Source organism: Fistularia commersonii, chromosome 19, assembly GCF_037954325.1.
Source record: "Fistularia commersonii isolate RoL2024-O1a breed Wild chromosome 19, RoL_Fcom_v1.0, whole genome shotgun sequence".
Classification (NCBI taxonomy): Eukaryota; Metazoa; Chordata; class Actinopteri; order Syngnathiformes; family Fistulariidae; genus Fistularia; species Fistularia commersonii.
The window spans coordinates 7,886,030-7,913,775 of NC_141302.1; the positions used below are offsets into that span (position 1 = coordinate 7,886,030).

Here is a 27,746-nt window from a genome sequence, read left to right on the forward strand (position 1 = left end):
CGGTATAAGTATGAGGTGGCAAATCAGAAAATGAAAGAATTGTTCCTGCTGTACATGGTGGAGGGGAGGACTTTACCATTGCATTTTTATGCTCATTTTGAAGAGTGACATGAAAATGTGCACACAATTGACTTAACATGCCCTTTGTCCCTGTGTCAAAGCAGTCGAATGTGTTTGGGTTGGGATCACCAGAAATCTGAATGCAGAGGTCTCCTAGGATGAGGCCGCCTCATAGTAGTTTGAGATAGTTAGTGGATGTTAAATTTTAGGAGCAGACTTAAAGTGCTGGCCTCAAAAGTAAAGTGGATTTCAAAACATTTATCAATAAAAATATATACTCCCGCCTTTGGCTGACTGTCAAAGTCAAAGCTTTGGGCCCAAACATGAAGCGTAACATAAGAGTGTGATTTCAGCCTGGAAATAAAAATGGGTTGCCAGTACTACAGCCCTGAAAACTTGCGCGCGCGCGCGCACACACACACGCACGCACGCACGCACGCACGCACGCACGCACGCACGCACGCACGCACGCACGCACGCACGCACGCACGCACGCACGCACGCACGCACACACGCACACACGCACACACACACACACACACACACACACACACACACACACACACACACACACACACACACACACACACACAGATTAGGACTTGTGATTTCATTCATCCACTTATGCCACAGCCACAAATAACACTCCGCTTTCTCCACAGATCCGATGAAAGCAAGAAAGTCATTAATTGCTCCTGACTTTCCAGAGTGCCACACCCAAAATATCTGGACATTTTGCAGGCTGACTTGGAGGACAGTGTTTTTAATGAGATTGACTTCTGTTTATGCCAACAGAAAGCCCATGGTTGATGGCACCAGTCTTTCCCTAATCAATATTGAGCATATCAGCACTGGCAGGTCCACAAGAGCAACCTGTTTTTAATTTGGCAAAAAGAAAAAGAGATACAGAATAATTCAAGCATGCCAGGTATATTCTGTGAATTGCTCTATTATGAAAACGTTGAACAATTTTCTTTTCTTATGCTCACTGGATGACTTAAGAGACAGCTCAATTGTTGTTATTCATGGCTATCTCACTCCATACGGACTGGGAGCAGTGTCAGACTGAAGATGGTAATAAGTTCAGACAAGGGCTCCCTGACATCTTTTACACACTAAAAATAAGTTTGATATATATGTTGTTTGATATATGTTGTTTTGATTGCGTATATCAAAATATTTTATAAGAACTTCCATGGTATGACATCTTAGTCATTTACATGATTTGAAAAAAGGCTTGTGAACAGGATGGTGCGCCCACTAATGATTTATAAATAAATCCATTTACGCCTGTGACAATTCAACAGAAGTCTTTTCTCATATTGCTTCTGACACTCTTTGATCAACGGCCTCAAAGTCTAACAAGAAGTCCAATACTGCCTTAATTTCTTGGGACTCATGTCAGCCACCTCTGCACCCTCTTGAGCCAGCGTGCTCAAAGACCAGCAGAAGAGGGCTTTCGGTATGCCTGTCCTTTCACTTCTCATTGACACTATTTCAGCTTTGTATCAAATGACATTAGAGGGTTATTCAACCTGCACTCGGTGTGCTTGTGAACCATGTTTTTAAGCAAAAGCTGAAATTCTATCCTGACAACTACCTCATAAAAACTCCACACGATTTCCCTGTGAAGCGACCCACAGCACAGAAGAGTGCGTTTACTGTATGTGCCAGAGTCTCTTTTGACTTAGACATGGAGCAGAAAGGGTCTCTTGGACTCTTCACAAGTCTGGCATGCAATTCCTGGACCAGTTGGTTTCAACACAGGGGGAGTAGGAGGAGGAAAGGACTCTGCCTTGAAAGACACCCAATACCTACAGCTGATGCCTCCGGCTGGCAAGTCTAATAACATCATCTGTGCAAGACATTATTGTAGATCTCATATTTATAACCCAATATGTCCACTGGGAGGGGTTGGAATATTATAGCAGCAGCCAACACCACAATGGTCTCGTAAGGAATTTCATGATGGACAAAGTAACGCAACATTTGGCAATTCTGGTCAAATCTATTAAAAAAAAGGTCTCACATTTATGATACATGTCTGCGATTAAAGTTGATCCGAAGTGCAGATGCTTAATTTTCTCTAAAATCAGTTTCCATCTTGAGGTTATGAGGCACCATCCAAATTTTACAGGTACTCTCGAATTGAGATGGAAAAATGGGTGATGTCTTTCAACCAATGTCAGAGTTAAATTTATGTGAAGATTAGATGGTGAGGCCCTGCTAGAGAATTCTCATCACTGAGAATGCTGGACTGAGGTGTCTTCACCTTTTACTTTCATTGAAACTTTGTGCCAAAATCAAAAGATAAATAAATCAAAATAAAAGGAGCTCCTGTTTTTGAAACTCCACTCAAATCTGCTTAGTAGTGGCAGTTGTGGTGATATCTCTCTCTCTCCCTATATATATACATATATATATATATATATATACACACACACACACACACACACACACATATATATACACACACACACACACACACACACACACACACACACACACACACACATATATATATATATTCTATCCTGTTTGATCCCTCGTGGGGATTTTCATTCTCTGCAATTAACCCATCATGGATGAACCATGAGCAGTAAACTGCCATCCACCAGGATGGAACCAGGAATATACGGCTCCAAATATGATTGCTCTACCTCCTGCACCGCGCCACGCCCCAGAATATAATTAGGATGTAATTGGAACCCAAACATAATCTCTCTTCTCTGATTCCTCAGCCCCATGAGGGAATGTTGCTAAACTGCAACATACTGTAGTTCTCTATGGCTTATAGCAAACAAAAGACAACAAAAAAAAAAATAATTGCTGATTTTTCTTATTTTTCTTTTTCCTTGATTATTTCCTATCTGGAATCAAATGTATGGGGCAAAAAAACACTGAAAAAAAATTGAAATTTTTCCAATTTCATAAAAATGGCATTGGTTGATGCACTTCTCATATTCACAGACAATCATATGTTGTATTTGCAAATTATCCCAAATGCATAAACATAGGTAATGTGCTCTTGAGATTAATTTCCTCAGTGCTTCAGCAGAAATCCAATTTCTAACAACCCGATCATTGAGAATCATGGCTTTCAAGGTGTGTCTCTGAGGTAATTGATGATGGGAACATGTGCTGAAGTTCTCCTGTATACTGTTGTCTAAATTGTGTGACGGAAAAGCCCACAAGCATGAATTCAAATAATTGCTGCTCCAATCACCCCAGGCTTGTCTCCCTATATGATATATATGTGTACCTACTTTGACCTCACATGCTGTACTGAAAAAGTCATCAGCACAAGCGTATCCTCAGTTAGTGTATATCATTCCAACAATATATGAGCATTGTGTTTATGCTGTACTGCACATAGCATAACAATGATTTCTCTGACTCATCACAAAGGAAAATGAGGTTCACAAAGGCTAATGCAATTCAATGATACTAATAGTTGCGCAAATTGGATTCTCGGATTGAGGTAGTGAACGGAATTACGATTATTCTAAAATAATAAAGGAGGAACATTTGAGAGAATTATATCAAGTACAGTCAGTACAGCTGATCATGAGAGCTCAGTTCAAACCAAATTAACACTTGATTTAATTGTTCACTTCGTTATGCGTTTCACTGGGTTGAATATAGTGTTTTAAATCCGGGTTTATCGAGGGCAGCAAAAAAAAAAAAAAAATATTCCCTGACTTCCCAAGCAGACACTGTGTCAAACACAGGCACCTGTCATCCGGAGAGAAAGGGCACGTTAACTGGACTGACATGGACAAATGTCTCCTCCACAGTTTGACTCTGCAAATCATTATTCAGATTCAAGCACACCTCAGTGATTCAAGCCTGTATTCGTGCATCAATGCTCATAGCAAATGACACCAATAACTCACTATATTTGAGTGATTTCCACTCTGAGCACAGATGCTGGTTGCTTCTTTGATAATCCCTTAAAAATTCAAATGGCTTGACATGAGACAAAGCTGTGTGCCTGTATCTGTGTGCGGGTAATGGAGGGGTTTGATAAGACACCCAGTTCAGAATGCATTTAGGGATTAAGATTTTCTGGACAGTGCATTATGACAGTCCAAATTAAAATCTGTTCAACTGTCAAGCAAAGGAGATGCACTTCAGGTATCTCAAAACAGCAGCTATTGAGATATACTATGTTTCTCCTGTCAAGTATTATGTAAATGACTCTTATCATGTTAGCAATTTGCAATATATGTAGATTGCATTCACACAACTCGTGCAATTAATTCTCCCTTTGAGGAAATTCTCATTTCGAGATTTCATCAAATCAGGTTGGAGGTTTTGATTTATTTTTATAGAAATTTGGAGGGGTGCAGAATTTTATGGAGCTCGGAACAATTTTCAACCAAGGATCCTTGAGATCAAGGTGGTTCAGTTTATACTGCAGTTCTGGATACAAGGCTTTAGCTCAGTATTGAGCCACACTGTTTTTCTGCAAAAAATTTCTTTCCTCATTCCTTCTTTCTTCCTTTTTTGGTTTATTTATTATCATTATTATTTGACAATGGTCTTATCACTCCAGAGTTTTTCTTAATTGAAACTAACATTTTCAACAAATCAGATGTGAATTAGATAATATATATATATATATATATATATATGTATATTTATAAAATCAATAAAAAATACATACACACACACCCACACACACATTTTTTCCACATTATTTCGAAAAATAAATAGTTGAACAAATATATAATATGGTTTTTAAAGTATAAAGTTTGATTTTTACAGCTCTTGGTACATTTTAGTGCCATAATATGATGAACGGAAAAAAATTAGATGTCTTCCTGTACATTTTTGACAGAATCCTACAAATCATATATCATAGGTGTTATCGATTACTGAATATATTAAACTGGCAATTGACGGAATGTCTGAACAAAGTTTAAACGTTAAGCATACAATTTCACTGACTGACTGACCAAAACAAGCCACAACCTATGGCAAAGGTTTGTGAAATATATCCATGCATAACTGAGTAAATCAGATTCCTTACTGTGGCATGTGGGACCTGCCTAATCCAAACATGATGAGCATGCCAAAGTAAAAGTATGTCACACATGGCACAGCACATCCCTTCAACAACATACTCCACTTACTGAATACTAAAGCGGAGTTATCAAGCCTGGGTCTGAGAAGGCTCCTGTTTCATGCTGAATTAAGGTTGGGTAGCATGAATGCACCTCTGTGTTCATAAGAAGCTTTGTATGACAAGAAACACGTGTTAAACACATAACTCGGGTCAACAAAAGCATACTGACTGATGTCTCAACCAAAAGTCCGACTTGCTCATAAAAGTCTTACCAAATAAAGACAGTCCCCTTTTATTAGAAAAAAGACAAAGGCTTTCGAAAATTCAATGACTACTTGAATGATTACGAACAAAAATTATTTATCGTCTACAGTGTTTCTAAAGTCCCTCTTTATTACAGGTCCTCAAAGCAATTTAGCCGTTATTGCTTTCTAATAGTACAAAATATCCTGGGTCAAATGCTTGGAAAAAATGTTGTAGTGTGTTTAGCAAAAGAGTGACTGCATTTTAATGGGTGTTAAACAGTTTGTATAAAATGTTCCATCTAATTTATGGAGGGTTTCTTTAGACTAAATAAATTGTAAATGCAAAGAACCTCAGCTTGCGTTATAAATGAAGTACTTGACATTCGAGTATGCCATATGGCTTCATATCAATTTTGTCTGATGACACTCAAGCAGACACTGTAGATGGAGTAGAATTTAATAATGAACTGAATATTGACAGTTTCTTCCATTAAATGACTCCCACCAAGTTAAGAACATCATAGGACTCCCACTTAGAACACTCAAGTGTCTCAATAGGTGTAAATGAAGGCACTTAATATTGTACTTAAGTGAAAATCACTGCAAAATTCAGCTGAGTATTCAGGCTACTAAACATCAACATCTTTATACATCCTATCATAAGCTTAGAAATATAGCCAGGCTCACAACTGACAGGACGACAAAGTAAAACGAATATCAGACAACTTTGTCCACATTGAACTTGAACTCATTGAACTTGATATGTATATATTCAATCTCCAGGGCTCTGGAGGTCAGGATACAAAGTGAAATACAGGTTATGGTTGTGGTTACGGTTATGGTTTGCAACCTGAAATCTTAAGAGAGTCAGGGGAAAAAAAATCCCTGCTTTGGGTCTGCTTGTCACAGACAAGTACGGTAATATATCAAGCGGGTCTTTGGACCAAATTCAGTACAGCTATCTGTAGAGACCATGTGTGAAGTTGTTTCAAAAACATTCTACGTCAATTTAAACAGTTGTTCTCATGCAAATAAAAATTTCTGATCATTTAAAAGGTTGATTTTAATTATATGACCTTTAATGAACCAGGAATAAAACTCAGTTCCTGTGAAATTCTCCTACAAGCAAAACCTGTAGTATGTTAACATAAAAACCTCCAGCCTGAAAATAAATGAATATATATACATTCATTATATTTTATTTTAATCTAATTTTTACAGCACTTTGATGTAACAGCTTCATAAATATTACTTTTCTTGTCAAGTGTCCTGCCAAAGACAGGCAGCAACACAATTGACAAGTCAACAAATAAAACATTAATAGATAAAAGTGCACGAGATGAAGCTTAGTGATATCAAAACACTTAAGACATTGAAAATGTCTACAGCCTGAAGATTGGGCCTCCAGATTATTGGAGACTTTAGGTTATTTTCCAAAACATTAGAATAACAATAAAAATATAATAATAAAAATATTACATGTATTTATAGTGTAAATACTATAAGCGAAAAGGCTTAAGAATACCACGCAAATGAATAAAGTCACACATTTGAGACTTGAGAGAATTAGAGCCATCCCATTAGCCTAACCAAAGAACCTGTATGTTTTTGGACTATGGAAGGAAATCAGAGAACCTGAAGGAAGCCCATGCAGACATAGGGAGAATGTATAAACTCCACACGGAAGTCCCTCCCCCCTCACCCCCATCCAGATTGAACTGGGGACCTTCTTTCAGTCGGTGGAAGTGCTTACCACTGCTTACTTCATCGTGCCGCTGAGAAAAGAAATGAAGCCCTTGCAAAAAACAGCACTCAATACAACACCAAACAATTTGTCTGCAACATTATATTAAAGACTCAATAGAACAGACCTGCATGATATCAAGAGGAAAGCTGTTCCACAATGTTGGTGCATGAAAAGAAAGGACCCTCTCACCAACATTTATTTTTTTCCAAACATTATGGTTTTGTTTTTCAAAATCCTTTGTTAGCCCTAGCACAAGATTCTCAAAGACTGGTCCTTCAAATTCTTTTTTGTTACTTTCTTTAGCCTTGCTTATTGATTGGTTCCACATATTCAAACAGCAGGCGTCTTCAAATCAAACTAAAACGACAATGTATCGTCATCATGCACAGTTGACCTTACCTTTCTATGTTTAAAGGATCTCAGGTTTTATGGCATATTAAATGGGGTAAAAACTGAGAAATGTTTTCTTGGGGTCTTCAATTTGTGATGTATCTAAATATTCCAAACATAAAAACGTTGTAAAAAAAAATGTACAAGATATACGGAATGCACATACACTCCTTAGTTAGTAGATGCGTTAGCAATGATTTTTCCACAAACGAGACACTTTATTTTCTCCCACCAGACTGAAAAAAAGGAGATGAGGCAAAGAGATATTGCTATTTGTGTTCATGATTCTGAATAATGGTCTTCGATTTTCAATACACGGCTTTTTAGAAATGAAGAGACAAATTCCAAATTGCTTTCTCTACAGAACATGAAAGAAAAAAAAAGATTGTGTACATCAAACACCCTTACTCTATTTTGGCAAAAAAAGGGATAGGATTGGCCAAGCCATAGATTAGTGAAATCACAACCAGTGGACAATGCACTGAAAAATGTTTACAACCAGGATTAGGGGGGCAGGATGGAAAGTGGGGTGGATGCACAATAGAAAACAAGCAGTCTGGAATAATGGGAATTTATTTTTGCTGTCTACTTGCTCAAATAATGAAATACACAGCAGGTCCTCTTCAGATACATGACAAAGTCTCTTTTTCACTTTGTTAGAAATACACCCAATCCTTGGTAAGACTAACGGGGCCACATCCAGCACTTGTTTGCTCCTTATTATCGCCAAGCCCCACTACAAATCCTTTATCTGAGATAACAGCATCTTCAGAATGCAGGAAAAGATGCAGTGCAAAGAATAACTTTTTTCATTTTTCATATCGTGTTGGTGCGTTATCCCGGTGGGGATGCATTACAGGCTCAGGAGAACAAGTCAAATAAAGCAGAAATTTATTTGAACATAGAAACCTTAATATATTCTATAAAGTGCTCATTGGTTCAAAGTTTAGGTAAAGATATGAATAAAGTTTTCTCTGTTCCTTGCAGTCGTTTTATGTCCAGGCTGAAGTACATCTATTAAGTTAAAAGCACATGAGAGGGCCTGTGCCATTTTTCAAAAACTGATGACGAGCTTGAATATATTATGCAAACATTTGTCCTTGTGCCAAACAGTGCATCTACCGAATAATAATTACAAGAGGGACTTGGGGATATAAGCATGCAGAATATGAAACACATGCCAATGTCTCCTGTCATCTGTGGCCAGATCACAGGAGGAATATTGGGTTACAGGGCAGAGACATCAAAATGACAATTAAAAAAAAAGAGGAAAAATCGGTCCTCACTCATTTAAATAAGGTATTTGCACCAGTTAAAAGGCTGCCTCGTTTTTGATAGAAAAATTATGAATTACAATCTTGAAAAGTGAATGATAGCCAAATGACAGATTCAAAGAGTCATTCAAGAAAAAAAATATAATTTCCAGAATTATCTTGTGTAATATTTTAAGGATCAATTTGATTGTTAAAAGTTTTGTCAATTAGACAAAGAGAGGCAATTTTGGGGCCAAAACAAAGACCTTTCTGACAAAGCAACAGAAGGATGTGTGTGGGCTATTTGATTTCCAAATGCAATTACTATATTTGGGAATCCAATGGAAGACAAAGCTGTCCAATCAGGTGAGTCCAACCCCGAAAAGCTTCCTTTTGTTTGCTTTATGCAGGAAGGTGTCTGATAGCATTGAGGCAGTGGCCTCATGAGGCTGTTGTAGTCTTTCAATTTTCTGTGACATTAAGAGTTTGAATACGGCAGTTATCCAGTCACTTATTATTTCAAATTTCCGAAAACCCTTTTGTCCTTCTATGAAAAGAAGCGACCGTGAATTTGGTGTGTGGCAAGTGGGGCTAAGGTTGACAGAATTGCTTCAAAGGTTGATATTTGGAGCATTACCTTTTTCAAAGAAAAGTAGATGATAACATTGACACAAAACTAGTTTTTCTGCAGAGAAGACAACTCAGAAGGTTAACGCTGTTTAGGTAAGCACCTTGATAGAGATTTTATTACAATTAGAATTGAAGAGGACCTACTGTAAGAAAAATCTGTAGCTGTGGCTGAGTCAAATTAGGATCAAGTAGCAGGACAATTACAATTTGGGTATTGGCGGCTGGTTGAGTACACTGTTGGTTGCTTTAAGGGTGATTTTTACTGATTTCTGTAGTTTTCGGTGGCTAGTTTCACTATCTTAAACAGAGGCATTGCCTTCTTGATTGAATGGTTTTGATATTTTCATAATAGCTAAAGACAGAATGAAATCCTTCACAACAGTTTGATTGGGCCTTTTCATAAATTTCCTGTGGTTTTTCCTTTTTGTGCTTTCTATGTGGGTTATAAATTGGGTTGGAAACAATTCTTCACTTGCTAACTTTGATTAATAATAAATAGATAAACTAATCAAACTAATATGATAAATGGGTACAGGGCACAGTTTCTTTTGTTGAATCCACTTCAATCTCTTTTAATGTCAAGTGGAGGCTGGATTGATTTATGAATATGCAGGCACGACCTTTGACATGTTTTAATTTCATATGTCAATAATACCAATGAAAGCAACAATGAACAGTCCAACAATAATCCCTCAAATTATAGCAATGACCAAGCAACTGCAAACAAAGAGGTCTAACCAGGCAAACATTTCTAATGAAAACTTGCATTTTTCAGTTCTCTAATCGACAGGAAGAATTTCTTAATTTTTAATGAAAAAGATATGATCATTCGATACGGAGAGAGTGATCAGCTCATAAAGACATACATATACTCATGTAGACAGTCCTGCACACATCTGCTTGTCAGCAAGCCTGCTGGAGACTGTCACATGCCTGGCAGGTTCTGTAACATAGGCAGATGGTGGAGCACAATTAGACTCCCTAAATCTCTCAATCAATCTCCTGCTTGCCATATGAAGAACTCGCATCTTATCAAGCAGTTTCTCCACAACTAACACTTTTCCACGTGCGTTGCCGTCCCCTCTCAACAAACCCACAACATTGTAATTTATTCAGAGATTGCAAACCACATCGCTCATGTACCTTCTATATTCCTTTCTTTTACAGTGAATATATTTCACCTTGCTTTTGCCGCTCTCAATAAATAGCGCTCTGTTCTCTTCACATTTTAATCTTTACGTCACAGTACAAATAACACCCCACCGTGCTCAACCCATTGTTTAAAATTTACATCTCACTCCTTACTCTTCCGCAAATAACTTGTTTGATCGGCAAAAATAAATAAATAAATTTGTGTACACAACAGGCATGCACGAATGTTTAATTCTAACACAGAAATTGTTAACCGCATTCTTAAGGGCGAAAATTAACCGAAGCACAATTGGGGTGTTGCAGCAGAAAGAGATATCCCTTGAGTTTCATGGTCCGTCCTGTCTTCGAAACACAAAGGAGAGGAAAAATAATCCTCCGCATTCAACACCTGTGAGGGCCATTAGCCGGAGCCAGTTAAAGAGGACAGCTCTAACTGAGGTGCTAACATAGACGAGAAGCATCTGGTGTTCACGCTGGGCCCTTGGTGGCACTGAGGATTCTACCTTTGATCAGTGGCCCTCGTAAACACCTTCCTACAAGAGAGCAGATAAAACATTCTCTGATATACACACAGGGAGAGCAAGAGAACAACCACCCTGAAACATTCAACAACAAAACCGTACACAATGGTGGTTAGGATTTACATCTTCATAGAACCAGACAAGCCAACCGCTGTTAAATCTATTTGGGGATTAACGTCAAATAAATATTTGTAATATCACTGATTTACTTGGTCCTGAAAGAGGGATAAAAGGAAAAACTTCCACAACTGCTCTCCCATTCATGCATGGAAGAATATCAAATCTCTTGTTTCCAGCAGAAGCGAGCCAAATACCTCACTCAACAGCAGGCCAGGCTCCACCTTTGGATTGCCAATCCCACTGTTGTATTTCCCCCGCCTGTGACGGGAAGATGTTTCACAGGGCTGCCAGACTGCATCTAGGGACCGTGAGTACTGGGGCATACTCACTGCCAACGCAGACAGAGGCGGTAAAAACACCACCTTCAGCACTGCGCCGTGAACTGCGAATGAGGCCGATAAAATAATGTGGCCTGTGTGCACATAGACGTACTCTACCTACTTGGGGTTCAACAATTCACCCATTCAAATCAAGGCACTGGGCCAAATGATTATGATACACCAGACGGAAGCAAAACTGTAACTCATACACAGTGAAATCACTTCCCAGCATGACCACACTATTTGCTCCAAAAAAGCAAAAAGGAGAATTGCAAATCAAATCCCTTTGAAAGGAGTATGTCCATGTAATTTTGCTGGCCTGATTTTTTGGCCAAAGGAACATTATCATCACCTCTGCTGGATTCCTCTCTGGATACACAAGCAACGCAGCTTTTCTTTTTTCTTTGTAAATAATTTTTTATAAGCTATGCTTAAAATACCACATACAGAATACACAGGTCTATATTCCTACAAATATCTTTACTTTTGAATTTCTAACCTGAATGTCCTTTTACAATTACAATTTATCACATTATAATTTTACTTGATCTCACAATTAAAAAGCAGTAAAACCTTTGCAGGTTAAAAGCCAAAATAGTGTCTGTTCTCTCCCTTCAATATAATAAACAGATCGAAATAAATCTGCATAACTTGTAAACTCCTCTATGTCTATTTCTTTAATACATCTCGTGGCAAATGGTAAAATGCAAATTCTATTTATTTCTCAACCAGGGAATGAGTGGGATCATGCCTCTAAATTGTTAAATACAAATTAAGTACAAATGTGATGGGAAAAGGACAGAATATAAAGAAAAGTGTGAGAGTGTAATTATAAAGGCCAGAAGGGGTCAAGGTACAACTTGCACTCATATCTTGACACCTTTTTTTTTTTCCCTTCACACTTGCTCATTGCCATTTCCAGGTGTTCTCCATTTTAAAAATGGAAAAACATCCTGTGGGTCACAGAATGTTGTAATTCCTAATTAACCTCTGAGAGCAGAGATCATGTTTAGCGAAGATTCTGACCAGCGAACAAGACCAGAGTCTTGGGGCTTTGGGACTGCAATGCTTATTCTCAATAAACCCTCCTCTTAATACGCGTGAACATTTCATGGAATTGGAAGAATTGGGTCATGCCTGCAGAAAGACAAACTAACGCCTGTTGAAGGCATTCGTGATGAATCGCACAACAAGGGACACCTGTAGACTTAAAGGATTGTAGGTGACCAATGCTACAGATCCTAGTAGGATTCTGTTTGCTTTGTACGTGCCACCTTTCCATCAACCTGAAAGAAAGAGGGGGGGAAATACAACAAATGTATGATTCCAGTAGACATGGTTAATCTCAGCTGAAGCTGAGTACCTATCAGAGGAATGTTTTTATACTGTCTCCTAGATTAGTCATGTTTACACTAGCAGAGTACGTACATATCCAAGAATTAGTGGCATTCGTAGGGAATACAAAAGCAGCAGCAGTGACTCGATGTCTGTTTGCGTGAGAGAGCTCAGGCATGCCCTCTGTGTTACGACATGGGCCACCTGCAGTCTGGGAAATAGGTTCCTAGGAAGAATTAGAGGGTTCTGAATGAACAAGACAGACATGAGTAACCCAGCCCAATATACTGCTTATCTAGAAGCTTATGTTGCACAAAGGAGGCAGATAAGCAAAGACATGGGAGCAGGTTCAGGAAACAAGTGGAAATGAGGCAAGAGGGGCGGATCAGGATCTTTCAGAGTGAGGTCAGATGTGACAGAGTCCTCATGGATCCCTGCTGAATAGTTAACCATTAAGGAGAACTCATATAGTCATTCAATTCCAAAGACCATGAAAACAAAGTTTTCATTAAAGTAACATCTCTCCGCTCTGGGCATTGAATGCAGCAGCAATCACTGAAGTAACTAAATAGTTTTTCTACATAGAGTGGAGACAATCTATGTAGGAGCTAGAATGTGTGCTACTATAGATATTTTTTTAGGCCTTGTGCTTTCTTAGAGGTAGGTGGTCTGTAGGAGAATGGTAGCATGTGTCCGGATTGCACATACCTAATGGCCTTTACATACCAATTCATTGCGAAAATCAGGGATGGACAAAAGATCTGGTCATTGATTAATCCTTCCCCTTTCCATTCTTGTTTCTGAGTGTCTGTAATGATTACATTTATTAACTGAGTCTGCCTAACCTGGAAGACACGAATCAACTTGTGCAAGGAAGAGAGATGACTACATATGTTTTGCTCTGACAATTCCTTCACCCTTTTAGACATGTTTTGCATGTGTCAGGAAGAACATGATTACTGTATTTTACCTTTTTTTTTTCTTTTTCATCAAAAAACGGACCAGATAGAACAGAGTTTTTCATTCTTCATTACACTATTTAATTAGTTTAAATAATTTCATTTTAATAATCAGCCATCAAATCAGCTATATAAATGTAAACAGACACACAGAATCCACAGACAAAAACAGAATCATGTCCCATAGTTTCAGAATTCTTACAGTATGAGTGTTTATATATAAAAAAACAGGCTGGCCTCTGGCCCTTAAAAACCCGTGGTGTGCATTTTTCACAGTTTTACAGCATATTTACAATGCAGCAATACTGTTTTGAAATAGGGCTAATTTCACCCATATTACTTTTTAGTCCAAGAATAGCTCAACCTTTACTTTGCTAGAAGTCAGATGCTAGCAAAATATGTCATATTCTTTAACCATTAAACATCACAAAATACAATTTTAATAGTTCCATATTACTTTCAAGACTAAAAGCAGATATTTGCCTGCACGCAGATTCCATACAGTATTTACAATTACCATTGTCTCCGTATCTGATCTGTGTTCAGCATTGTCTGCAAAATGACAAATAAGGAAATTCAGCAAAGCTTTTTCAGAGCATTTCACACTGACTCACAAGTGACTAAACTAGCCTTCAGTTGTCAGGTACCAAAGTCCCATCCCTGGTGTATAATAGATAATCATTCATGGCAACTCGGAACAACAACCAACTGAACTGAATCTTATTTAATTATTCAACTTGAAAAATCTGTATTGCTCTTCTCTGAACCTTGCAAGAAATCCTTTTATAAACTAAACCAATCTACCTATTTCAGACGTTCACTCCGCTAAGCCAGTCAGTTTTCATTTAAGAAAACCCCATTTCAGGAACTTATTTTATTAAATGTACTACTATTGTGTGTGATAGTAGTACATGACACAATGGGGTATCACTGAGGTAAAATAATTAAATACAGTATGACAGAGTAAGTTGATACATTCTGAGGAAAATATTTCTTGTTGAGAGAATTGTTGACAGGGCAGCAAGAGACAGTAAAATGGAAAGAGGAAGAATGATGTAGAGACATATAAAAAAAGGGGACAGCTGGGTTTCCATCACCTACCAAAACACTACATATTTCTTCGAAAGACAAAGTGTTAAGTTAGGCTACTCTGCACACTGTCAATAGTGATGTTGATCAAAGGGCCCAGCTCAGTCTATATATTGATTAAACCATCCATCATTTAAACTCTACAAGACATTATTTCTAATTAAAAACTAAGTCATAAATTTTGGTCTTTACGGCCAGGCTCGGGCTGTAAATAAAACTCAGGGGAGGGTGGAAGCAGATTGCTGCCCCTGTCAATGGTTTAGAGCCACTGTAAAAAGGACAGACGGGTGTGATGACACCATTGGGATTGTCACAGGAAAACTGCAGGGCTGACAGGAGGGGAGGTGCCCTGTTTCATCCCAGATAAACAAATGCAAATCAATAATTTCTCTACTTGCCTTATATAAGACAGGAGTAAAGAAGGCTGTGCATAATGACAACAAATATTTAAATTAAATTTTCATGAACCACTGGGGTATTTGAAAAAGGAAGGGCAGTGGGTATACTTGAAAATGATGTACAATTGTGAGAGGTCATAAAAGCAGCCCACCACACACCTGGGTTAGCTTTGCTATTATCCTGCTCTATTTTGCGCTCCCAAAAAAATTTGCATACAAGTATGTAGTAGCAGGGTATTATTTAATCATCCCTGATAATAAAGAGGGCATTAGAACACCAACACTCAATTCAATGCGCCAACATTGGACAGGCGAACACAGAGCACACTCCCAGTCACAGCAGGGGCCACTTCACATTTGATGACTTCTGATTACCTCAGGATGTATACTAGTTGTCAGGTAGTGAACTCCCCAGACAGCCAGTTAACGAGTAGCATACTAGAGATGGTTATCTTCAGACGGGCAAGAGGGGGTTTAAAATTTCATAGACACTAGTCAATGGTTGGAAGTCGATAAGGGGAAAATGGGAAAATGCATAATAAGAATACAGATGCAAGACTCCAACAGGCTGCCAACAAAGGAAAGCATGTGCAGGCCTCATTCATCTTCTTTTCTTCTCGACCAATTTCTATTCCATACTTGCCAGAATGAGAGTCACTCTCGCCACACAAAAGCCTTTCCCTATGACTTGATAGTGAAAGAAAAGGCTGTGGAATCAAATTTGGTTAACTCATCACCAGACAGGTTTCATGTCAAAGTGAAGTAAGTGGCCTTGTCTTGGAGAAGAAAGGAGAGAATCATACTCCAGGGGAAGCAGGAACTAATGAGTGAGCTAAAAAGGACACGATGGAGTGATCCTCTAAAAAAAGACCAGCAGTAATCGCTTTCTCTCTCCCTTTAAATGTCCTAAGAGATCTTGGCACTGGTGTAAAGACTCAGCACATCAAATAGAGCTGATTAGAGCTGCACACCTTGCTGGAGCTGAAGCTTTGGGCAGAGTGCTATGAAAGTGCAATGGAGACCCAACACTAAAACCAAGAGGGAGAAATTCTTCTATTTAGCGGGCATCTCTCTGGACTAGATGCATCTGAATAGCTTCCACTACATCAGCATGAGACTGCAAATACTGGCTTTAGTATCCACTTACCATATCTCTAACGCAATGCCCGAGTGCTGAAATAGCATCAGTGCCTTTCAAATTAGGGGCATTGCTTTTTTGAAATCTTCTGCCATGTCAGATGATATCAGTGTAGCCCCAGAGGCACATGCAGCTTTTGTATCAAATCGTCATCAACAGATCATCCTGTTCGTTTTTATTAGCATAAATGGTCACAGCAAGTGGGTGTGTAGGCAAGGAAAGACAGCAGGAGGGAAAGAGCTGGCAAAGGATGATGGAAAGAGACCACTGAGCTGTTGTGTAAGTTCACTGTCAAGGGTGTTGTTTTATTAAGATGCCAAAACTGTCAGGGCAGGTATCAGGAGAGCAGCCAGGCAAATGACAAGACACTTGCACTAACATTGTCCAGAAACCCCTCTCCAACCTAAATAGCTCCACAACTACTATGTCTGACAGACTACAAGAAGATACACATGTCAAGAGGACATTTGCCTTGACCAATTATAATTTGAGAGTTCACACAAATAACTGTCTACAGTACTGTAATTTAACTAAATATTCACAGAAAAGTAAAATGTTCGACAGGTTTAGCAACATTGGCAAAGGAAGATAATATCCTGTTTGGTGGAACGTTCAATTAATGTCACAGAAACAGCATGAAGATCCCATTATTTCAAAACTAAGTTTTGATTAACTGAGGAAACATATAGCAATGAGTTAAAGATAGCCATATGCATGCAGAGGGCACAGGAGACAGTAATACAGTCACAATAATATATTTCAAAATAGTGAAGTCAACAGACGACAAATTTCTTATTCCGAAAGATGGGGGAATCTTTCAAAATAAATTAGGCATGACTTCAAGCTGGGCTAAATAAAATATAGTATATTATTACAATAAAATTATCTGAGCTTTTACTACACGTGAGAGTACAATTAATTTGAAATTTCTTACAAGAAAAAAACAGAATGTTCTTTATTTAGCAAAAGATTTTGAAAGATATTATGATGTGTATGATGTCTATTTCCTAAATTTTGGATCAACAAATTTTCAGAAAAAAAAGTAATTTATGGGACAAGATATTATTGTATTTGAAAATATGGCACATGTTGCTTTTTGTTTACCTATAAATTATTCCTCAACTGGAAAAATAAAGACCTAAAATATGCTACAGCCAAACTATTTCCATCAGGTTGCTCTTCTGAAGACAAAAAAACAAAAAACAATTGCTTAGAAGGTCAACAGAACTTGATTGTCACCACTGCTATTCACTGAGCAACCTGTTCCATTGAAATGATGAATGGTAATTTTTAATTAATTTTTCAATCTATTGCCATATGTTGCATCTATAAGCCCATGCTCCTTTAAGTGCGGACAGTAGTTGCCCAAGTAACAACACACATAAAGAGATGCAAAGTCTACTACCTCTGGAGAAAATTCAAATTCAAGAACACTGCTGAACACTGTCTCCCTTCCCATTCAAATGACCTATTTTGCATTGTGCATCATTTCAAGATGTCCGGGGGAGGGGGCGATCAAACTACAAAAACAAATGGCAGGCTTTAAAATAACATCACTGAATAGAAGGGTGAGTGTCACTATCGCCTGTGCAGCAGGCTGTGCAGCAGGCTGCACAGACACCTATATTCGAAATCAGTCAAATGCTTGTCATCAGTACATTTCTTTGTAATTTTCTACACATTATTCTATAAATGATGCCAAATTTTGTCCTGTCAATAGAATCATTAACAACACTACTCTTGTGGTTCAAACTGAATTCTTTTCTCCCCAAAAAGATCTCTCCACAAAGAGAGATTGGACTAAATCCATATTGACCACAAATTAGGCAAAAGAAGCATCAAATGTCGGTCGTAATTCCTTGTCAGCCCGCATTAGATTCTTTATCATCAAGATGATCCAGAGGTTTTAATCCATTTGACATCTTTCAGGACTAATACAGTATCTGATTTCTGAGAGGTACCAGTGCACAGTCACGCGACGTGACATCTTGGGATGAGCAGCAGGTTGTAGGACAAGTCACTGAAGTGTGTTTCAACACAAAAAGGAGACAAAGGCCATTATGTCTAGACCAGAATTACGCTTCATATCTAAGATGACGAGCCAGCGGCACACATAACTGCCGCCTGCTGCTCTCAATGTTATTCAAATGATGCTACAACTCTATTTTCACCTTGCGACTAATGTGTTCATTACTCTTGTGTCAGCAGCATTTACTGTCCTTCCTTCCTTCCTTTTGCAAAGCGTATGCTGTGGAATTATTTGACATTCACTCAGTATTCGTTAATATGGGATTATCTCTGAATGTGACTGTTTTGTCTCGGATCAAGCAATAATGTAGAACCCAATAATTCCTCTTTGAAATGTCCTATCCCGTCAACTTACATGATACGAATATGAGCCTCTGCGGCCTTATCATAAATGTGAAACATTTGCCCACAGACCAAGTAGACATCTTGTTTGTATTGAATATAATGTCCTGAAAAAGTTTCTTATGATCATTAATACAGGATACAAAAGACATGTAAACCATAAAGTCATCAAAAAGATGCATTACTGCAAAGATGTTGATAGAAAAAAATACATTGGGTAGGAGGGTTGGTTGAGGGGAAAGGAAGTACATGACTAATAGGGTAAGTGTGTGTATGTGTGCATGTGAAGGAGGGAAGTGAGAATAGGTGTTTGTGTGTATACAGTGTGTGTGTGTGTGGGGGGGGGGGGTCAGCAGGCAAACCTATCATCTACGGAGCCCATCAGTTAACTCTGGAGGGCAAACAATCTCCCTAATTGAATTCAATCGAGGATCATCATAGGAGGCAGTGGGACTTGCAGCTCCATCCTGTATGGAGACGGTTGGCGGAGAGAAACATGTGCACGTGTTTGTTAGTAGGATGTGGAGGGGCAGAACTTTAGCTAGCATGACAAGTGAGTAAAAGAGGACAAACAAATAAGTAGAAGAGGCAGAATGCAAATATGAGGCTGCAGACAGCAATGATAGGTGGCAAGAACAGATAGTCTGGTTTAAAGGTTCATTTGGTCACATTGATAAACGGACACTTAAAACATGGAGAAAAAAACGGATCCTTACTGCTCTTATACATGATTCCATGAACATTTTTGATCGGTTATCAGCAAAGGGAACTAAAGTGGGTACCTATCATAAATCTTTCAGTTGCACATAAAATAAAGGTAGCAACAGCCAAAAAAAAAAAAAAATATATATATATATATGAAACTGCACAGCATTGACAAACCTGATAGAGTTAATCATGGCAGCCTTGTGTCATGCTCACTCTAGCAGTAACAAAGAAATAGGAAACAAGTCATTTTGAGAGGAAGCCAATGTCTTGTGCATGTGTATGATGTGCAGTGAAGCAAAATCTATTTTGCGTTCCATTGACGCACTAAAACTGCATGGCTTGTAGTAGTCTGAAAGCTACTTTCACTTTACGCTATGCTTAAAGATACATTTTGTTGGTTAGTTCCCATTATTCTGAACACAGTATCAATACCTAAAATTATGGCTTAATAGATTTCTTCTATTGTCATAAATGTGTCAGCTGTTTTCAGTACCTTGGTGGGAGAAGGAGAGGAATAGTTTTTGAACAGCCTCACAAATCCAATGAATCACATTGCAGAAAGTAGTCCCATGATCCATCCTGGAAGAAAATTGAAACAAGGGGCAGATTAGGTGATAGACCAGGACTATCTTTCATGTAAAACAAGGCAACTCCTCTTGTTGTAAAATGGATGTCAAAGGACATAATTAAACACTCCATTAGGAAGGGCTTTTCATGCCACCCAATATGAATAAGTCATTCCTAATAGGTTTATGCATATGTGGTACATAGATTTAAAAAGAGCATTTCATAATATGCTAGATATGTTAGTATTTCAATATTAAGACTATTATTTTTTAGCTATGCTTCGTCTACCATTATTCAGCAGCATCTTCATGAATTTTTCAGCTGTTGTCTGGCTCACACACGAGTGATAGAGCTGAATTCTGCTGTATGAAGTGCTATTCAGGTCACATCAGCTTTTAATGGCTGATTTATTAGGGCCCAACAGGAGCTTGGTGATGGGCTGCAGGACAAAGAGCCTGGTTTAAACTACATTAACACTCTGCAGTAAATATCCCATACAACATTAGCATTTTGATGACTGCCTTCCCCAGTCACCTCTTTGGCCGACTTGTTTTCCCTCATGCACATTTTGCTCTCCTGCTTTGCCTCTTGACTTCCATATCAATCCATCTTATGCATGCCAATCTCTCTCTTACAGCTGTGACATCATATTCAACCTTCATCGAGCTGATGGCTTTGTCTACCAGTGAAGAGTCAAATTATGGGTGAATTACCTAGCCTTATGTATAGATTTATGGATAGACAATGTCAATTCCAATCAAAGGGAAGAAAGGTATTCATTTTCATCCCAGAATGAAAACTAATTTAACTATCTCAATTAATCAATCAATTAATTAATCAATTATGTAAATTGAATCAACTTTAAATAGCTTTCATTAAAGCACCATTCAATCAGAAATATGATTTGTAACTGGTAACAACAGATATTTACGGCTTCAAAAAATAACCCAAAAATGAAAACTAACAAATCATTTGCACAACATTTAGTTTCAAGTTTTAACACAATAAAGTTGATATTTCATTATTTTTTTTGCCTTTTAACTGTATAGTTACATTTAGACACTTGATGGTTCATCATGAGTATTGCCTGTACATCTACAAAAAAAATCTAACATCTCATTTCTTCCTTTTTTTTAATAAATTTTTCAAAGTATGCAAATACACTGAACAATGGCAACAGATTTTTTTTTCCAAAACTCTAAATTTCATCTGGGTATAATGGAAATTTAACATTGGTTGAATAGCAAAAGGATGCTGGGAAGACTCTTCTGCAAGTCTCCCCACAGTATGTCACAATATGATGTAGTTTATGAATTCATAATGTCATGAATCAAACCAAAATTGACATTTTTATCTCAGCCGGAGGTTTCCTGCAGTCAAAAATATGTTCCACATTCATTAAGTTACTTAGATAACAGACAGAACTTTTGACTACATAGTATTTTTAAAAACAAATATAAACGCGCGCGCACACACACACACACACACACACACACACACACACACACACACACACACACACACACACACACACACACACACACACACACACACACACACACACACACACACACACACACACACACACACACACACACACACACACTATATTGCTGAGGTGAAGGTATTGTGGAAGCTGTTTCTCTGGTTTGAATCTCAACTTTTACAACTGTTACTCTCCATTATACACTGACGATTCCACTGAACCTTTAACAGAACTCTAGATACACTATTTTGGCCTTTGAATATAGAGAAGAGAATATCAAAATGTAAATTAGTTTTTCTAATTTTCTGTGTTCATCCAATCTACTTGGTCTGGTGTTTATATTGTTGTGGTTCAAAGGATACAATGTGTGGTTTGAAATTTATGAATGCTTACAAAAAGGGTTCCTAACCGTTTCAGACTGTTTCTTCAATGGATCTTCATTGTGTTCATTAAAAAAAAAATTACTTGAATTATTAAAAAAGGGAAACAGATTGTTTTCATGAACTTGAATCTAGATTTAATTGACATTCTTGCATATGACTGATTTAATAAACTCAGCAACTGTACTAAGCCGGTCTTGTTTTTAAACAAAGTGTTAACATAAAACTTGGCCTAATGGCAACATTTATTCAATGACTTTATTTTCTATACATTTACTTTAGCTTACATTATATCATCAAATACATATAATTTCATTGCAAGGCAGGATGTTAGTTAAGAAACAGAGCTAAAAGGCAACATTTTTCACAAACAAACAATGGAAACAATGAACTGATATCTTTTGGAGGTAATATGCAGTCTTTCTCCACACTCTGAACATTACACAGTTGTAAACTGCTTCAGCCCAAGGCATAGAAAACTTAGCAGTTAAGAAGTATTGGGGTGTGAATTTGACCAAATAAAGGACAGAACTAACATGCCTATCCAGCCCCAAGGCAAATACTACGTTGTCATTTCAGGGCATTCTTGAAATGCATCTGCAGACAGAGCACCAGCTTATCATTGTGTCAAAAAAAAAAAAATCTACCACCGGGAAACAAAAGAACATATGAGAAAGCAGTGGCTGCATGCAGCCGCTGTATGACTGATCCAAGTCGACAGCCTGTGGTGTGTCTCTATAAAAGCATTTACTGAGGCACAGCGCTGTGGCCTGCCGAAAGCTCATCAAAGAGTGGCTTATTTTATCAGCCAAGTGGAAAATGTGCTGAGAACGAGGGGGACTGGAAATAGTGAGGAAGTCAGCGAGAGTAACTAAGCTATTGTGCCCATCACTGATCCAAACACCCGCGTTACAGTACTCAACTGCTGCTTATAACAAAGGCCCTAATCGACAGAGCAGGGCTCTAAATTAAATGACCCTCTAGTTGTGATACTGTAATTGTCAAGCTGGTATGTACATGCTGTGGCCAAAGGCAATAAGAATACGGCTGAATACAAAATGTGTTGGAACCGTAATGCTTGTACAGTCAGTCATTCCAAAATTTACTGTTAACTTAGATACTCCAGATGCAGCTAATAAAGGGGTAGAGATGTTCAGGACTCTTAGAAAAAAAATCTGTAAACTGTCATATATGCTGCCCTTCGACTTTAATAAAAATAATAAAAACATTCACTGAACATAATTTCATATTTGACTGTTCAAATTATTCCATTCTGTAAAAAGCAAAATACATCACACTATCATTTCCGTAAGGTATTGGTAGTTAGAGACTGCTCATTCACAAGAAAGGAAGAGCTCCCATACTGAAGTCAATGAGCAACATTTATAATGCATGGGAAGCTTCCCAAGCCCCAAGGGTCGTATTAAATTCAGGGAAGTTGATAACAATTGACTGAAGTTGCTGGCAACTGCATTAAGATTATGTATCCTTGTGTGTCTGCTTTCTCATTCCTTAGTCTCACTCTGATTCTCAACTTCTTTTCTTTCTCTGTATCCCCTCGTCTGCGGTCTTATCTTTTCCTTGCTTCTCTTTTTTAACTCTCTTCTCCTCCATCAAAGTCTTTATCGCTTCAATTTTTCCTCAGCTCCGGCCTAACTTTCACTATTGCTGCTGGCATATAAAGGAAAAGATGAGATGAAGGACATACAACACCGAATAGGAGAGTTTGACCCCCGGAAAAATGTCTTGCCTAACGTCCAATTGGCAGTTATTGAAAAGTGTTGTGAATCTCTGGATAGGAGTCTGCCCCGTCTTGTGTGATGGCCTTCCATTAAAGAAAGAGAAACCCACAAGTCACAAAATTATTTGAGATAAAAAAAGTAGTAATAAGTAAACAAATAAAAGGAATTGCTAAGAATAAAAAACAGTCCTTTTCTGAAGTGGCCGTTTAATGAGCCCTGATCTAACTCCAACTGAGCATCAGTGAAAGAAGCTGAAACATGCAGTCCAAAGAAAGACAGTTTTGAAATCGAAAGAGCAATAGCTATTAATCCACGAGTAGTGGGCCAAAATACTTGTCAAAAGTTACAGAAACCGCTTGATTGAATTGATGCCTAAAAAGGAACAAAATAATATGTTTACGGTATCGTCATTTTCGTCCAGGCCAGTTTCATTGTTTTCTTTAATGATTTTGTTCAAACAAAATTCAAAAACAATTGATTTTCATGTAATGATGGTCTGTTTTCTTTCCATTTATAATTACTTTTGTCCATTTCAAGTTTAATCAGTGGCCATCATAGATTTTTCTTTCTTTCTTTAACGTCGGATGACCAAGATTTTTTTCCGAGTGCAGATGACTGTTCCCATGGAGGTGTCCACTTGTTTGTGCATGCATCTGTTTGGATCTGAACACATTAGATAGATAGAGGTGGCAAATAGACACAGCATTGAATATAACACAGTCAATTGAAGTGAAGTGCATCCAGTGGCACCTTATTCAATTTTCATATGTGGGTTTATGCCAGCTCATGTGTTTGAATATTTATGAAAATATTTTACTTGCGGGCCTCCTTTTTTTGCAGACTTAGAATATGTCTTAAATCAAAGTGAGATTTCCAATACCACACAAGTTCAGAAGCCTTCACATCAGCAGCGATTCTATGAAAGGGTTTGCATTTAGTACCATTTGTTAAGAAGTCTATCATCAAAAATAAGCTGTCAAACTGCCATACATTAATTCAAAAAATGTTTTTCCGGTTTGCCCACTCCCAGGGCCAAGGAGCTGTTTACTTTAGCAGAAGAATATCATTATGATAATTATGCTTGTATTTATTTGGAATACATACATATATCCACCACAATGACCAACCCTGCAGTAGAACATAAAAGTCAATAGAGGGGAAATTGCAAGGGTGACACTAGTGGGACTTGACACCGTAGGTCCTTCAAGAGGGTGCACGTCGTGTGCATGTACAATCAGACGTTTAGTATTTTTCTTTGATAATAACACCACGCGGAGGATTGCTGGCCCAGGCTAGGGAGACATGAAAAGTGACAGAGGATGTACTTGAGACACTATGAAAGAGGTGAAAAACTTGATATCATCAATTACTTGATATCACAAATGCTTGCCAATGGATTGATACTCAAATTATTTGCTTGACTAAATCAGTGTCATTGAAAGACTGAAACTGGACATGGTGATACAATTTGAAACATGGGATCTATTTTACAAAAAAAATGAGCAGGGTCTCACACATATGCTACCATTATACCCTCTCTCTTGACTAAAAACAGAAAATCTGGCACTGAATGAAGATGTGTATCAAGTTACGGTAGTTTACTTCTGAATACTGTTTCCATGTGCTGACTTTTGCACCCCAGCCCACCTTGTGTGCCTTTGCCTTCCAACCCAGAAAAATATGGAACTTGACCCAATGTGAATATTGTGGCCAACCTGCACACTGCGATTAACCTTGCCATAGGGAACTGAAGTGTGTTTCCAATAAACTCAAGACTTTTTGAATTTGTGTATGCTGGTTTGTACAAATGAGTGTGCATGTACAGACAGTGTTTGTGTGGAAATGTATTTGAGTATGTCTGTGTCTTTATATGCATCCTCTTAACCTCATATGTTTGTTTCTTCTGGACTGCTTTGTGTGCGATTGCGTGCATGGGTTCATTAACCATGTGTGCAGCAGGGGGGCTCTGGAGTGTTTCAGCACCCAAGGCGCCAAGGACATAGTTTGACAGGTGTGTGTTGAGGACCTGGTGGTCTGCAAAGCAGAAATGGCCAGTAGCATAATGTGTCCATTCAGGCATGGATGGAGACAACTGAGATATCGCAGGACCCCTGTGAGGAGGGAGCAGTTATCTGGTGGCACATCAACCTTCACTGGGGCTACAAAGAAAGTCAAAACTATAATTGCAGGCTGGCTGTGTGACCTGATGTTGTACACACCGAGCAGTTTGTGATAAATCGAAGTTTGTAGCAGGCATAAAAAAAGTAGCTTTATGGTGGCACTTTATAAAAAAATAAAACAAAAAAAATAGGAGAAAGAAAGAGGCGCATCTTGTTCATCTAGTGAGGATCCATCTGGAGGCCTATAATTCACAATTTATATACAGTCTGCGATCACTCACTTTTATATTGTCTGGTCCAAAATTTTTAAATGAAAATAAAAGATCTGTTAATTATCCTTCAAAAATCAAAGCCCGTAAAGGGAAAAAAAAACATTTTCATTTGTAACCCTTTCACTTTTGATCCCAGTTTAAAAATGAGTGACCGGTTGTTGTTATGATCTATAAAATAAAGAAATGGAGACAGCATGGTTGAGCCCTTCCGCCTCACAGCCAGGTCATTCCTGGTTTGATTCTGTGTGGAGTTCACACCGTATGAGTGAGTTTCCCTCCAGGTTCTTCGGCTACTTCACCCAACCCAAACACATGCAGACAGTTAATTAATGACTAAATTGCCCAGGTGTGTGAATAAGAGAGTGAATGGTTTTATCTCTCAATATGTGGCTCTGCAATCAACCCACCGCTGACGGATTCAGGGTGTCTCCCGCCTCTTGCCCAATATCAGCTTGGCTCTAGCTCCACTGCAACTCTGCAGGATAAGCGGTACGGATAATGAATGAATCACAAATAACTGGAGAAAAAATATTTTGCCATCCGCTTGGGCAATTCAAATAAGACATGAATGTGCATAGTCTAGGTTCTGGGCTCAAATATGGCATGGCAATCTTCAATCCACATGTATATACAGACACTTACTTCCAAACAGAACAAAAGAACTTGTGTAACAAATCACTGTGATACACAAGCTAATGGTGGGATGTGACAGAAATTGCCTGTGTCTGGAAGAATTATGCAGCAGCGTGATCCATACGTCCTTAACGTACATCTGACAAAAGCTTTTAAAACACACACAATGCCCTCAGTATTGTTATCCATGCAGAAAATTGGACAGCCATCATTCAGCTCAGACATAAATCTGTGGGGTAGTGTATGCATCAGAGGGCAATATAGCATAGAATGAGTCTCTGCTCTAACAAAAAATGTAATTGAATTGAAAAAGAATACAGATATGTTGAGAAAAAGGAAAACATATCATGTGACTGTGATACTCTCAAAAAAATGAGTTATCACAAATCTGATACTTTGCTGGGATTGATAATCACATTTTTGATGAGGAAAAATGGATCTGAAAACTACAAATTGAACTGCAATTTCCGAATATCTTATTTTGCTACTTTTAACTCTTAATGACTCAACAAGCCGTGGAAGACAGACTGAAACCCTAACCACTTCCCTTTAAAGATTTTTTTTTTAATAGTACTTCATATCCAGCATCGATGAGATAACCTCACCCTCGCATACATTGCTGCCACACATTACAAACCAAGAGGCTCTGTGGCTGCAAACTCCAGGTCCAAAGGCTATCTGTCCACTAAATCATATCTGTAGATTCCCTTTTAACACATAACCCTGAGGAGAGTAAAAGCACAGCAAAAGAATGATAGACAACTTTCTGTCACTGAATAGGTACCCTGCGTTATTTCAGGCATGTGGCCGATGAGATAGTATGAGGCAATCTGCCGTTTTAAAGTCAGAATATGAGCTTATTCCGTTCAGCTGGAGATAAGGAAATGGTGACCAAATGTCCCAGTTTGTCCAGATTTGTCCCAGTTTCAATCTGGGTGTCCTGACAAAAATCTGTCCTGGATTTCAACATTTCAATAACAATTTGCCCTTGTTTCTCTGACAATTAAACACTAATTGATATGTAATACTTTCTTCCATGC

General features: G+C 38.2%; 1 protein-coding gene across 13 annotated transcripts in view; it reads right to left on the reverse strand.

Moving 5' to 3' along the window:
• LOC147223620 (adhesion G protein-coupled receptor L3) overlaps window positions 1–27,746 on the reverse strand; it is a 222,742-nt gene that overhangs the window by 179,082 nt on the left and 15,914 nt on the right. For 12 of the 13 annotated variants that reach the window (XM_086165516.1, XM_086165510.1, XM_086165508.1 and 9 more), the window contains exon 2: window positions 20,000–20,085. The exons of the other annotated variant lie outside the window; for it this stretch is intronic. The gene's annotated coding sequence lies outside the window, so the exon portion shown is untranslated. The remainder of the gene's footprint in view (window positions 1–19,999; window positions 20,086–27,746) is intronic. 13 annotated transcript variants of the gene reach the window in all.